Below are 12,241 nucleotides of genomic sequence, written 5' to 3' on the forward strand. Positions count from 1 at the left end.
TTACTGCTTTAAGTGTCTCATTTCCTAATCTAATTCCCTCAGCATCACCCGACTTAATTCGACTACATTCCATTATCCTCGTTTTGCTTCTGTTGATGTTCATCTTATACCCTCCTGTCAAGACACTGTCCATTCCGGTCAGCTGCTCTTCCAAATCCTTTGCTGTTTCTGACAGAATTACAATGTCATCGGCGAACCTCAAAGTTTTTATTTCTTCTCCATGGATTTTAATACCTACTCCGAATTTTTCTTTTGTTTCCTCTATTGCTTGCTCAATGTACAGATTGAATAACAGCGGGGAGAGGCTAAAACCCTGCCTCACTCCCTTCTCAATTACTGCTTGCCTTTCATGTCCCTCGACTCTTATAACTGCCATCTTGTTTCTGTACAAATTGTAAATAGCCTTTCGCTCCCTGTATTTTACCCCTGCACCTTCAGAATTTTAAAGAGAGTATTCCAATCAACATTGTCAAAAGCTTCCTCTAAGTCTACAAATGCTAGAAACGTAGGTTTGCCTTTCCTTAATCTTTCTTCTAAGATAGAGCCTGTATATACTCCTTCCATCTTTCTGCCTTCCCCTCTTTGCTTAGAACTGGGTTTCCATATGAACTCTTGATATTCATGCAAGTGGTTCTCTTTTTCTCTAAATTCAGTATCTGTCTTGATCTAGTGATATATGCCTCTACATGTTTACATTTGTCCTCTAGCCATTCGCACTCAGCCATTTTGCACTTCCTGTTGATCTCATTTTTGAGACGTTTGTATTCCTTTACGCCTGCTTCATTTACTGCATTTTTATGTTTTCTCCTTTCATCAATTAAATTCAGTATCTCTTCTGTTATCCAAGCATTTCTATTAGCCCTCGTTTTTTTTATCTACTTCATCCTCTCTTCTGTTATCCAAGTATTTCTATTAGCCCTCGTTTTTTTATCTACTTCATCCTCCGCTGGCTTAACTATTTCATCTCTCAAATCTACCGATTGTTCTTCTACTGTATTTCTTTCCCCTTTTCTTGTCAATCGTTCCCTCATGCTCTCTCTGAAACTCTCTACAACCTCTGGTTCTCTCAGTTTATTCAGGTCTCATGTCATTAAATTCCCAACTTTTTGCAGTTTCTTCAGTTTTAATCTGTAGTTCATACACAATAGATTATGATCAGAATCGACATCTGCCCCTGAAAATGTCTTACAATTTAAAACTTGGTTCCTAAATCTCTGTATTACCATTATGTAATCTATTTGAAACCATCTAGTGTCTCCAGGTCCCGTCGACCTATGCTCTACGGGATTCAAATCGGGAGAGCGAGAGGGCCACGCCATGCGTGCAATATCTTCCGTTTCCAAGAAAACATCGACCATCCGTGCTGTGTGAGGTGGAGCATTATCGTCCATCAGAAAGATGTTCAAATGTTCAAATGTGTGTAAAATCCTATTGGACTTAACTGCTACGGTCATCAGTCCCTAAGCTTACACACTACTTGACCTAAATTATCCTAAGGAAAAACACACATACCCATGCCCGAGGGAGGACTCGAACCTCTGCCGGGACCACATCAGTGCGAAGTCTGGGCCCACAGCACCTAGCAACAACAGCACATGAGGTCCCAAGATCTCGTCACGATACCTGACGGCAGTTAAACCTGGCCGACTCAGCTGCAGAATTTCATAAAGTGGTGTTCAAGTGGTCAACATAATCCCTGCCCACACCATTACGGATCCGCCTCCATATCGGTCTCTTTCCACAATGTTTGGGTCCAGCAATCGTGTTCCACGTTCTCTCCAGGCACAAATCCGTCCAGAATCAGTCTCCAACACAATCGAGAATTATCTGTGGAAAGAACGTTGGCCCACTGCTCTACGTCTAGGTGGCATGTTGACGGCTCCACTCTAGACGTTCTTTTCTGTGAAGATACGTTAAAGGTAAACAGGCAGCAGGTCTCCAACAGTAAAGGCCACTCTGTTGAAGCCTTCTGTACACCCTTTGCCTCGATACAACACGCCCAGTGGATGGTGCGAGGTCAGATGCCAGTTGCAGGGCAGTACTGAGGCGGTACCGTAGTGCCCTTACAGCCAAATAACGGTCCTCTCTTTCTGGTATCACACGTAGTCGGCCCTGTGCTGGTGTCCCGGATATAGCTTCTATCTCTGTAAACTCTCGCATCATCCGAGGAACAACAGAACGGTTCACATCAAGCGTTCGGGCCATATCAGTTTGCGACTGCCCTGCTTCCATTCTTGGTTCAAATGGCTCTGAGCACTATGGGACTTCACTTCTGAGGTCATCAGTCTCCTGTTTCCATTCTTCCTAGGGCCTTCCACCGCAGAGAGTCTGGTTGGCGTTTTCTCTGCGCCATACTGCACATACATATGTGGGACTACCCTCTATCCTGCAGACACTACCCCGCTTGATAGATGCCCTGACGTCATTCTGACTCGGCTGTCCGTTGATCGGGATGCCATCTTCCGTGCAGAACAGGATCGTAACGACATCTGTTGACAGGACACAAGACTATCAAATAGCAATTTATTGCTTCAGGGTTCAGGAGGGTAATACGGAACGCCGTGCTGAATCCCAACTGCCTCGTATCACTAGCAGTCGAGATGACAGGCATCTTATCCGCATGGCTGTAACGGATCGTGCAGCCACGTCTCGATTCATGAGTCAACAGATGGGGACGTTTGCAAGACAAAAACCATGTGCACGAAGTTTCTATATCGAGATTAAGATCTATACCGAGGTATCTATCGTCGTCAAAAGGTATCACATTGAAGGGCGAATACGCAGTTCCGTGTTTGCAGAATGATATTTTCGACGGGATAAAACTTTGTGGCTACTCGTCGTACAAACGCAGTTATCCGCGTGCTCAGTAGCTGTCGCCGGGTGCGTGCGAAATGTGATGCTGACGTCACAGCAGATCGTCCCATCGCTCAGCAGACTGCCTTTGCCACACTCTACATCTACATCTACCGCCTCAAAACGGCAGTGAAGAGTTCGACAGAGGGTACGACCCATTTTACCAGTTACAAGGGTTTCTTCCTGGTCCATTCACGTATGGAATTCAGCAAGAATGGTTGTTTAAATACCTCCATGTATGCTGTAATCGGTCTTTGTCATCATGCAAAGTCGGTTCTTCATACTTTGTAAGTGGGATTTGTGAGCACAGTCAATATCTATCTTCAAGAGTGCTACAGTTCAGTTTCTTCTGCATCTTTATGATATTCTCCTGCGTATCAAACGAATCTGTGACCATTCGTTCTCGTTCTGCCCTTCTCTGTATATGCTTATTATCCCTTGTTATTCCTATCTGGTAAGGGTCCCCACACACTTGAGCAATATTCTAGTGTGGGTCGCACAAATGATTTGTAAGCAATCTCTTTTGCATTCTGATTTCACTTCCCCACTGTTCCATCAATAAACCTGCTTTACTCACTGATGAGCCTATGTGATCATTCCATTTGATGTCACTATAAAATGTCGCACCCACGTATTTGTATGAGTCCCCTCCCCGGTAGCTGAGTGGTCAGCGCGACAGAATGTCAATCCTAACGGCCCCGGTTCGAGACTTTGTCGGAGATTTTGTACGCCCAGGGAATGGGTATTGTGTTGTCCTAATCATCATCATCATTTCATCCCCGTCGACGCGCAAGTCGCCGAAGTGGCGTCAAATCGAAAGACTTGCAGCAGGCGAGCGGTCTATCCGACGGGAGGCCCTAGTCACACGCCATTTTATTTGTACGAATTGACAGATTCCGTCTCTGACTCACTGATAATATACTCATAGGATACTAATTTTTTCATTCTGTGAAGTGCACAATTTCACATTTATAAATATTTAAAACAATTGCATCATCTGTAAAAATTCTGAACTTGCTATAAATATTGTCCACAAGTTCATTAATATGCACAATTTTACATCATCATCATCATCATCATTTAAGACTGATTATGCCTTTCAGCGTTCAGTCTAGAGCACAGCCCCCTTATAAAATTCCTCCATGATCCCCTGTTCGGTGATAACATTGGTGCCTCTTCTGATGTTAAACCTATTACTTCAAAATCATTCTTAACCGAATCCAGGTACCTTCTCATTGGTCTGCCCCTACTCCTCCTACCCTCTACTGCGGAACCCATGAGTCTCTTGGGTAACCTTGCTTCTCCCATGCGTTTAATTTGACCCCACCATCTAAGCCTGTTCGCCCTGACTGCTACATCTATAGAGTTCATTCCCAGTTTTTCTTTGATTTCCTCATTGTGGACACCCTCCTGCCATTGTTCCCATCTACTAGTACCTGCAATCATCCTAGCTACTTTCATATCCGTAACCTCAACCTTATTGATAAGGTAACCTGAATCCACCCAGCTTTCTCTCCCATACAACAAATTTGGTCGAAAGATTGAACGGTGCACAGATAACTTAGTCTTGATACTGACTTCCTTCTTGCAGAAGAGAGTAGATCGTAGCTGAGCGCTCACTGCATTAGCTTTGCTACACCTCGCTTCCAGTTCTTTCACTATGTTGCCATCCTGTGAGAATATGCATCCTAAGTACTTGAAACCGTCCACCTGTTCTAACTTTGTTCCTCCTATTTGGCACTCAATCCGTTTATATTTGTTTCCCACTGACATTACTTTCGTTTTGGAGATGCTAATCTTCATACCATAGTCCTTACATTTCTGATCTAGCTCTGAAATATTACTTTGCAAATTTTCAATCGAATCTGCCATTACAACTAAGTCATCCGCATATGCAAGACTGCTTATTTTGTGTTCACATATCTTAATCTCACCCAGCCAGTCTATTGTTATCAATATATGATCCATAAATAATGTGAACAACAGTGGAGACAGGTTGCAGCCTTGTCTTACCCCTGAAACTACTCTGAACCATGAACTCAATTTACCATCAACTCTAACTGCTGCCTGACTATCCATGTAAAGACCTTTAATTGCTTGCAAAAGTTTGCCTCCTATTCCATAATCTCGTAGAACAGACAATAACTTCCTCCTTGGAACCCGGTCATATGCCTTTTCTAGATCTATAAAGCATAGATACAATTCCCTGTTCCACTCATAACACTTCTCCATTATTTGCCGTAAGCTAAAGATCTGGTCCTGACAACCTCTAAGAGGCCTAAACCCACACTGATTTTCATCCAATTGGTCCTCAACTAATACTCGCACTTTCCTTTCAACAATACCTGAGAAAATTTTAACCACAACGCTGATTAAAGAGATACCTCTGTAGTTGTTACAATCCTTTCCGTTTCCATGTTTAAAGATTGGTGTGATTACTGCTTTTGTCCAGTCTGATGGAACCTGTCCCGACTCCCAGGCCATTTCAATTATCCTGTGTAGCCATTTAAGACCTGACATTCCACTGTATTTGATGAGTTCCGACTTAATTTCATCCACCCCAGCTACTTTATTGCACTGCAATCTATTGACCATTTTCTCCACTTCCTCAAATGTGATCCTATTTCCATCATCATTCCTTTCCCATTCTACCTCGAAATCTGAAACATTGCTGATCGTATTTTCACCTACATTGAGCAACTCTTCAAAATATTCCCTCCATCTGCCCAAGGCATCCACAGGATTCACCAGCAGTTTTCCTGACCTGTCCAAAATACTTGTCATTTCCTTCTTACCTCCCTTTCGAAGACTGCTAATTACACTCCAGAATGGTTTTCCAGCAGCTTTACCCATAATCTCCAACCTGTTTCCAAAGTCTTCCCAAGATTTCTTCTTGGATGCTGCAATTATCTGTTTGGCTTTGTTTCTTTCTTCAACATAACTTTCTCTGTCTACCTGCGTTCTAGTATGTAGCCATTTTTGATACGCCTTCTTTTTTCTTTTACAGGCTGCCTTGACTGTGTCATTCCACCAAGCTGTTTGCTTCATCCTACTTTTACACACTACTGTTCCAAGACATTCTTTAGCCACTTCCAGTACTGTGTCCCTGTACCTTGTCCATTCCTTTTCCAATGACTGTAATTGACTACACTCAACTAACTGGTACCTTTCTGAGATCGCTGTTATGTACTTGTGCCTTATTTCCTTATCCTGAAGTTTCTCCACTCTTATCCTCCTACATATGGACCTGACCTCCTGCACTTTCGGCCTCACAATCCCAATTTCACTGCAGATTAAATAATGATCAGTGTCATCAAAGTATCCCCTGAATACACGTGTGTCTCTCACAGCCTTCCTGAATTCCTGATCTGTTATTATATAGTCAATGACAGATCTGGTTCCCCTGCCTTCCCAAGTATACTGGTGAATATTCTTATGTTTAAAAAAGGAGTTTGTGATTACTAAGCCCATACTGGCACAGAAATCCAAGAGTTGTTTCCAGTTCCTGTTGGCCTCCATATCCTCTCCAAATTTACCCATAACCTTTTCATACCCTTCTGTTCGATTTCCAAATCCTGGCATTAAAATCACCCATGAGCAGAACACTGTCCTTGTCCTTTACTCTAACAACTACATCACTGAGTGCCTCATAAAAACTATCCATCTTATCTTGATCTGTCCCTTCACAATGAGAATATACTGACACAATCCTAATTTTCTTGCTAGACACTGTCAAATCTATCCACATCAGTCGTTCGTTTACATACCTTATTGCAACTACACTGGGTTCCATTTCTTTCCTGATGTAAAGCCCTACACCCCATTGTGCTATTCCTGCTTTGACTCCTGACAGGTAGACCTTGTATTCTCCCACTTCCTCTTCTTTCTCACCCCTTACCCGAAAGTCACTAACAGCTAAAACGTCCAGCCCCATCTTACTTGCAGCCTCTGCCAGCTCTACCTTCTTCCCAGAGTAGCCCCCATTGATATTAATAGCACCCCATCTCATTACCATTTGTTTGCCAAGTCGTATTTTACATTTATAAATATTTAAAACAGTTGCATCATCTGTAAAAATTCTGAACTTTCATTATTGCCCACAAGTTCATTAATATGCTCAATTTTACATTTATAAATATTTAAAACAATTGCATCATCTGCATAAATTCTGAACTTACTACGAATATTGTCCATAAGTTCATTAATATACAACCGGAATAGCATAGCAAGGATCTCAGCGCACTTCCCTGGGGCAGATCCGGAGTTGGTTTTACATCTGACGATGACTCCCCGTGCAAGATAACTCGCTCAGTCGAACCTACCAGAAACTCTTCGATTCAGACAGAAATTTCGCGTCATGACCCATACGAGGGTACTTTGCACAGTGTTTTGTGGTCATCGCATTTCTAAGTGACTAAAAGGCTGGCTGCGTGAGTGTGAGTATGTCTCAGTAATTGACGATCATGGTCAGAATTCCGCTACAACCATGTCTACATCTGCATCTACATAGATAACCCGGAAGCCACCATGGCGGGAGGGTACCCTGTACCACTGGTGCGCTCGCAGATGGAGCGAGGGAAAAAAGAATGTCTGTATGTCCTCTGTATGAGCCCTGACCTCAAGTTGGTAGGTAGGTAGGTTGGTTGGTTTGTGGGATTGAAGGGCCATCGGTCCCTGATTTCAAGGATCTTATCTTTATGTTCCTTACGTAAAACGTATGTTGGCGGCGGCATAATAATCCTGCACTCAACTTCAAGTGTCAGTCTTCGAAATTTTCTCAACCCTGTTCCTCGAAAAGAAAGTTTTCTTACCTCCATGGACTCCCATTCGAGTTCCCCAAGTCCCCCTGTAACACTTACGTGTTGTTCGAACCTACCAGTAACAAATCTAGCAGCCCGCCTCTCAACTGCTTTAATCTCTTTCTTTTATCCGACCTGGTGCGGTCCCAACAATCAAGCACCGCTCAAGAACAGGCCGCACTGACGTCTCACACGTGGTCTCCTTTCCTAAAACTCTCCCAATAAACCCAATTCGACCCTCCACCTTCCCTACTGTAATCCTCATACGCTCGTTTCGTTTCATGCCGCTGTCCACCGTTATGCCCAGACATTTAAAAGGTGCGAGTGTGTCAAGCAGGACGCTACTAATGCTGTATCTCAACAGCACGGGTTTGTTTTTCCTACTCATCTGCATTACCTTGCATTTTTCCACATTTACAGCCAGCTGTCATTCATCACACCAACTAGAAATTTTGTCTAAGTCATCTTGTACACTCCTATAGTCACTCAATTTCGACACCTTCCCGTCCACCTCATCATCATCAGCAAACGACCGCAGATTGCTACCCACCCTGTCTACGAAATCATTGATTAACATATAGGATAGTAACGGTCCTATCAGCCGCGCGGGATTAGGCGAGCGGTCTTCGGCGCTGCAGTCGTGGACTGTGCGGCTGGTCCCGGCGGAGGTTCGAGTCCTCCGTCGGGCATGGGTGTGTGTGTGTTTGTCCTTAGGATAATTTCGGTTAAGTAGTGCGTAAGGTTAGGGACTGATGACGTCAGCAGTCAAGTCCCATAACATTTCACACACATTTTTTTTTTCGGTCCTATCAAACTTCTTTGTGGCAGTTCTAGCGATATCCCTGTCTCTGATAAAAACTCGCCGCAGAGGACTATGTACTAGTTTCTTTTACTTAAAAAGAACCTATTCCATACACTCGTACCTTCATTAACAATCACCAGTGGGGTACCGTGTCAAATGCTTTTCGAGAACCTAGATATATGGCATCTGCATGTGTCCTTCATCCATAGTTCACAGTGTATCATGTGAGAAAAGGGCGAGCTGAGTTTTTGACGTGCGATGCCTTCTGAAACCTTGCTGATTCGTGGACATAACCTTTTCTGTCTCTAGGAAATTTATTATTCTCGAATTCGGAATATGTTCTAGTATTCTGCAACAAACCGATGTTAACGGTTGTTAGTGTATTGAGGGGTTTTGAATGGTTTTCATTGAAAAATAATCGTTAACTGTGCGATCACTAGGTTTACTAACCAATAAAGACAACGAAAGAAATTAGGAACTATCTTTCAGTATTTCCTAGAATAATCCGATGAAATAAAAGTGGATAAATGGTTGCAGTTGCTGTGTGGTGAGCTCAATAGATTTTGACAATTCAGATTTTCAAAGGGATGTGGAAAGGGTACTTGAGGACTAATGCTGCAGCAACTCAGTATCTCCGCTAATGTAGAGTTCATTTAAGGAGTAGTCAAGAGTCTAACAACGAGAGAAAAATTTAGACACAAAAACGAAGTTACAATGACTACTCCTGTCAATAACTGGAAATTATGGAAAAAGGGATAAAAGAGTTTCGACAGAACAGTACAGATTTACAGAATAATGTTTCTCAGATTAATTTTCAGTCACTTAAAATAAAACATTTTCGAAAATAAGTTGAGGATGCTTTTTTCTCATTGTCATGTAATGGTTATGAAAGGTTATGAAAGAACGGTATATTAATTAGTTAGCTGATAATATTTCAGAGGCTGTGAATTTACATCGTATATCTAATTTTATATAAAGGCGAATTAATGAATCTGTTTACTTCACTAATGAATAAGATATAATAATAATAATAACGGGAATATTTTATAATAATAATGACGACATTCTATAACGCGGTAGTTGACTTCTCTGCCGCTTAAGAATTCAAAGACATTCAGCGAATTTTCACAAATGTTTTTCGTGCAAAAAAAATATTTCTGTGTCACTATAAAAAAAGCTATTAAATAAGCCCTTAAGCTAATATATATATATATATATATATATATATATATATATATATATATATATATATATATATATATATAGTGTGGTCCATTGATAGTGACCGGGCCAAATATCTCACGAAATAAACATCAAACGAAAAAACTACAAAGAACGAAACTCGTCTAGCTTGATGGAGGAAATCAGATGGCGCTATGGTTGTATGGTTGGCCCGCTAGATGGCGCTGCCATAGGTCATACGGATATCAGCTGCGTTTTTTTTAAAATAGGAACCCCCATTTTTTATTACAAATTCGTGTAGTACGTAAAGAAATATGAATGTTTTAGCTGGACCACTTTATTCGCTTTGTGATAGATGGTGCTGTAATAGTCACAAACGTATAAGTACGTGGTATCACGTAACATTCCGCCAGTGCGGACGGTATTTGCTTCGTGATACATTACCTGTGTTAAAATCGACCGTTTACCAATTGCGGAAAAGGTCGATATCGCGTTGATGTATGGCTGTTGTGATCAAAATGCCCAACGGGCGTGTGCTGTGTATGCTGCTCGGTATCCTGGACGACATCATCCAAGTGTCCGGACCGTTCGCCGGATAGCTACGTTATTTAAGGAAACAGGAAGCGTTCAGCCACATGTGAAACGTCAACCACGACCTCCAAAAAATGATGATGCCCAAGTAAGTGTTTTAGCTGCTGTCGCGGCGAATCCGCACATCAGTAGAAGACAAATTGCGCGAGAGTCGGGAATCTCAAAGACGTCGGTTTTGAGAATGGTACATCAACATCGATTGCATCCGGACCCTATGTCTATGCACCAGGAATTGCATGGCGACGACTTTGAACATCGTGTACAGTTCTACCATTGAGCTTAAGACAAATTACGGGACGATGACAGTTTTTTTGCACGCCTTCTATTTAGCTACAAAGCGTCATTCACCAACAGCAGTAACGTAAAGCGGCATAATATGCACTATTGGGCAACGGAAAATCCACGATGGTTCCGACAAGTGGAACATCAGCGACCTTGGCGGGTTAATGTATGGTGCGGCATTATGGAAGGAAGGATAATTGGCCCCCATTTTATCGATGGCAATCTAAATACGGCAATGTATGCTGATTTACGTAATGTTCTACCGATGTTACTACAAGATGTTTCACTGCATAACAGAATGAGGATGTACTTCCAACATGATAGATGTCCGGCACATAGCTCGGTATTGGATAGCATATTTCGTGACAGGTGGATTTGTCGTCGAAGCCCCATACCGTGGTCCGCACGTTCTCCGGATCTGACGTCCCCGGATTTCCTTCTGTGGCGAAAGTTGAAGGATATTTGCTATCGTGATCCACCGACAACGCCTGACAACATGCGTCAGCGCATTGTGAATGCATGTGCGAATATTACGGAATGGAGAGGAATGTCGTTACATGTATTGCCAAATGCATTGAGGTTGACGGACATCATTTTGAGCATAAATTGCATTAATCTGCTCATCATCATCATCATTTAAGACTGATTATGCCTTTCAGCGTTCAGTCTGGAGCATAGCCCCCTTATACAGTTCCTCCATGATCCCCTGTTCAGTGCTAACATTGGTGCCTCTTCTGATGTTAAACCTATTACTTCAAAATCATTCTTAACCGAATCCAGGTACCTTCTCCTCGGTCTGCCCCGACTCCTCTTACCCTCTACTGCTGAATCCATGAGTCTCTTGGGTAACCTTGCTTCTCCCATGCGTGTAACATAACCCCACCATATAACCTGTTCGCCCTGACTGCTACATCTATAGAGTTCATTCCCAGTTTTCTGCTATTTATAGAAAATCACGCTGTAACAGCATGCGTTCTCAGAAATGATAAGTTCACAAAGGTACATGTATCACATTGGAACAACCGAAATAAAATGTTCAAACGTACCTACGTTCTGTATTTTAATTTAAAAAACCTAACTGTTACCAACGGTTCGTCTTAAATTGTGAGCCATATGTTTGTGACAGCGCCACCTATCACAATGCGAAAAAATTTCTCCAACTAAAACATTCATATTTCTTTACGTACTACACGAATATGTAATAAAAAATGGGGGTTCCTATTTTTAAAAACGCAGTTGATATCCGTTTGACCTATCGCAGCGCCATCTAGCGTGTCAACCACAGCATCTGGTTTCCCCCTTCAAGCTAGACAAGATTCGTTCTTTGTAGTTTTTTCGTTTGATGCTTATTTCGTGAGATATTTGGCCCTGTCACGATCAATGGACCACCCTATATATATATATATATATATATATATATATATATATATATATATACAATGTAACATCTGTTATTAAACATGTAACACCAGACAAAACTTAATATTTAATATCGGAAGTTCCTTATCATGTATGATGAATAAATATATGAATTTTGAAAATAATTCATTTTCAGAAATACACTTTTTATTTACCTTTTGTTCAGCTAAGATACATGATTTTTGTGTAAAAAAATTGGCAACTCTTGCCATGGCTTATGTACAGGCTGTCCGGACTAGAAGTATGCACAATCTTATAACGAAACAACTCAACGTATTATGTTGTTTGTTAAATTAATAGTTGATAGAGACAC

General features: G+C 41.8%; 1 protein-coding gene across 1 annotated transcript in view; it reads left to right on the top strand.

Moving 5' to 3' along the window:
- The window catches only part of LOC124552671 (membrane-associated guanylate kinase, WW and PDZ domain-containing protein 1), a 231,036-nt gene that overhangs the window by 210,899 nt on the left and 7,896 nt on the right, over positions 1-12,241 (top strand). The window lies entirely within an intron of this gene.

The sequence above is a fragment of the Schistocerca americana genome, chromosome 10 (assembly GCF_021461395.2).
Source record: "Schistocerca americana isolate TAMUIC-IGC-003095 chromosome 10, iqSchAmer2.1, whole genome shotgun sequence".
In the NCBI taxonomy this organism is placed as follows: domain Eukaryota; kingdom Metazoa; phylum Arthropoda; class Insecta; order Orthoptera; family Acrididae; genus Schistocerca; species Schistocerca americana.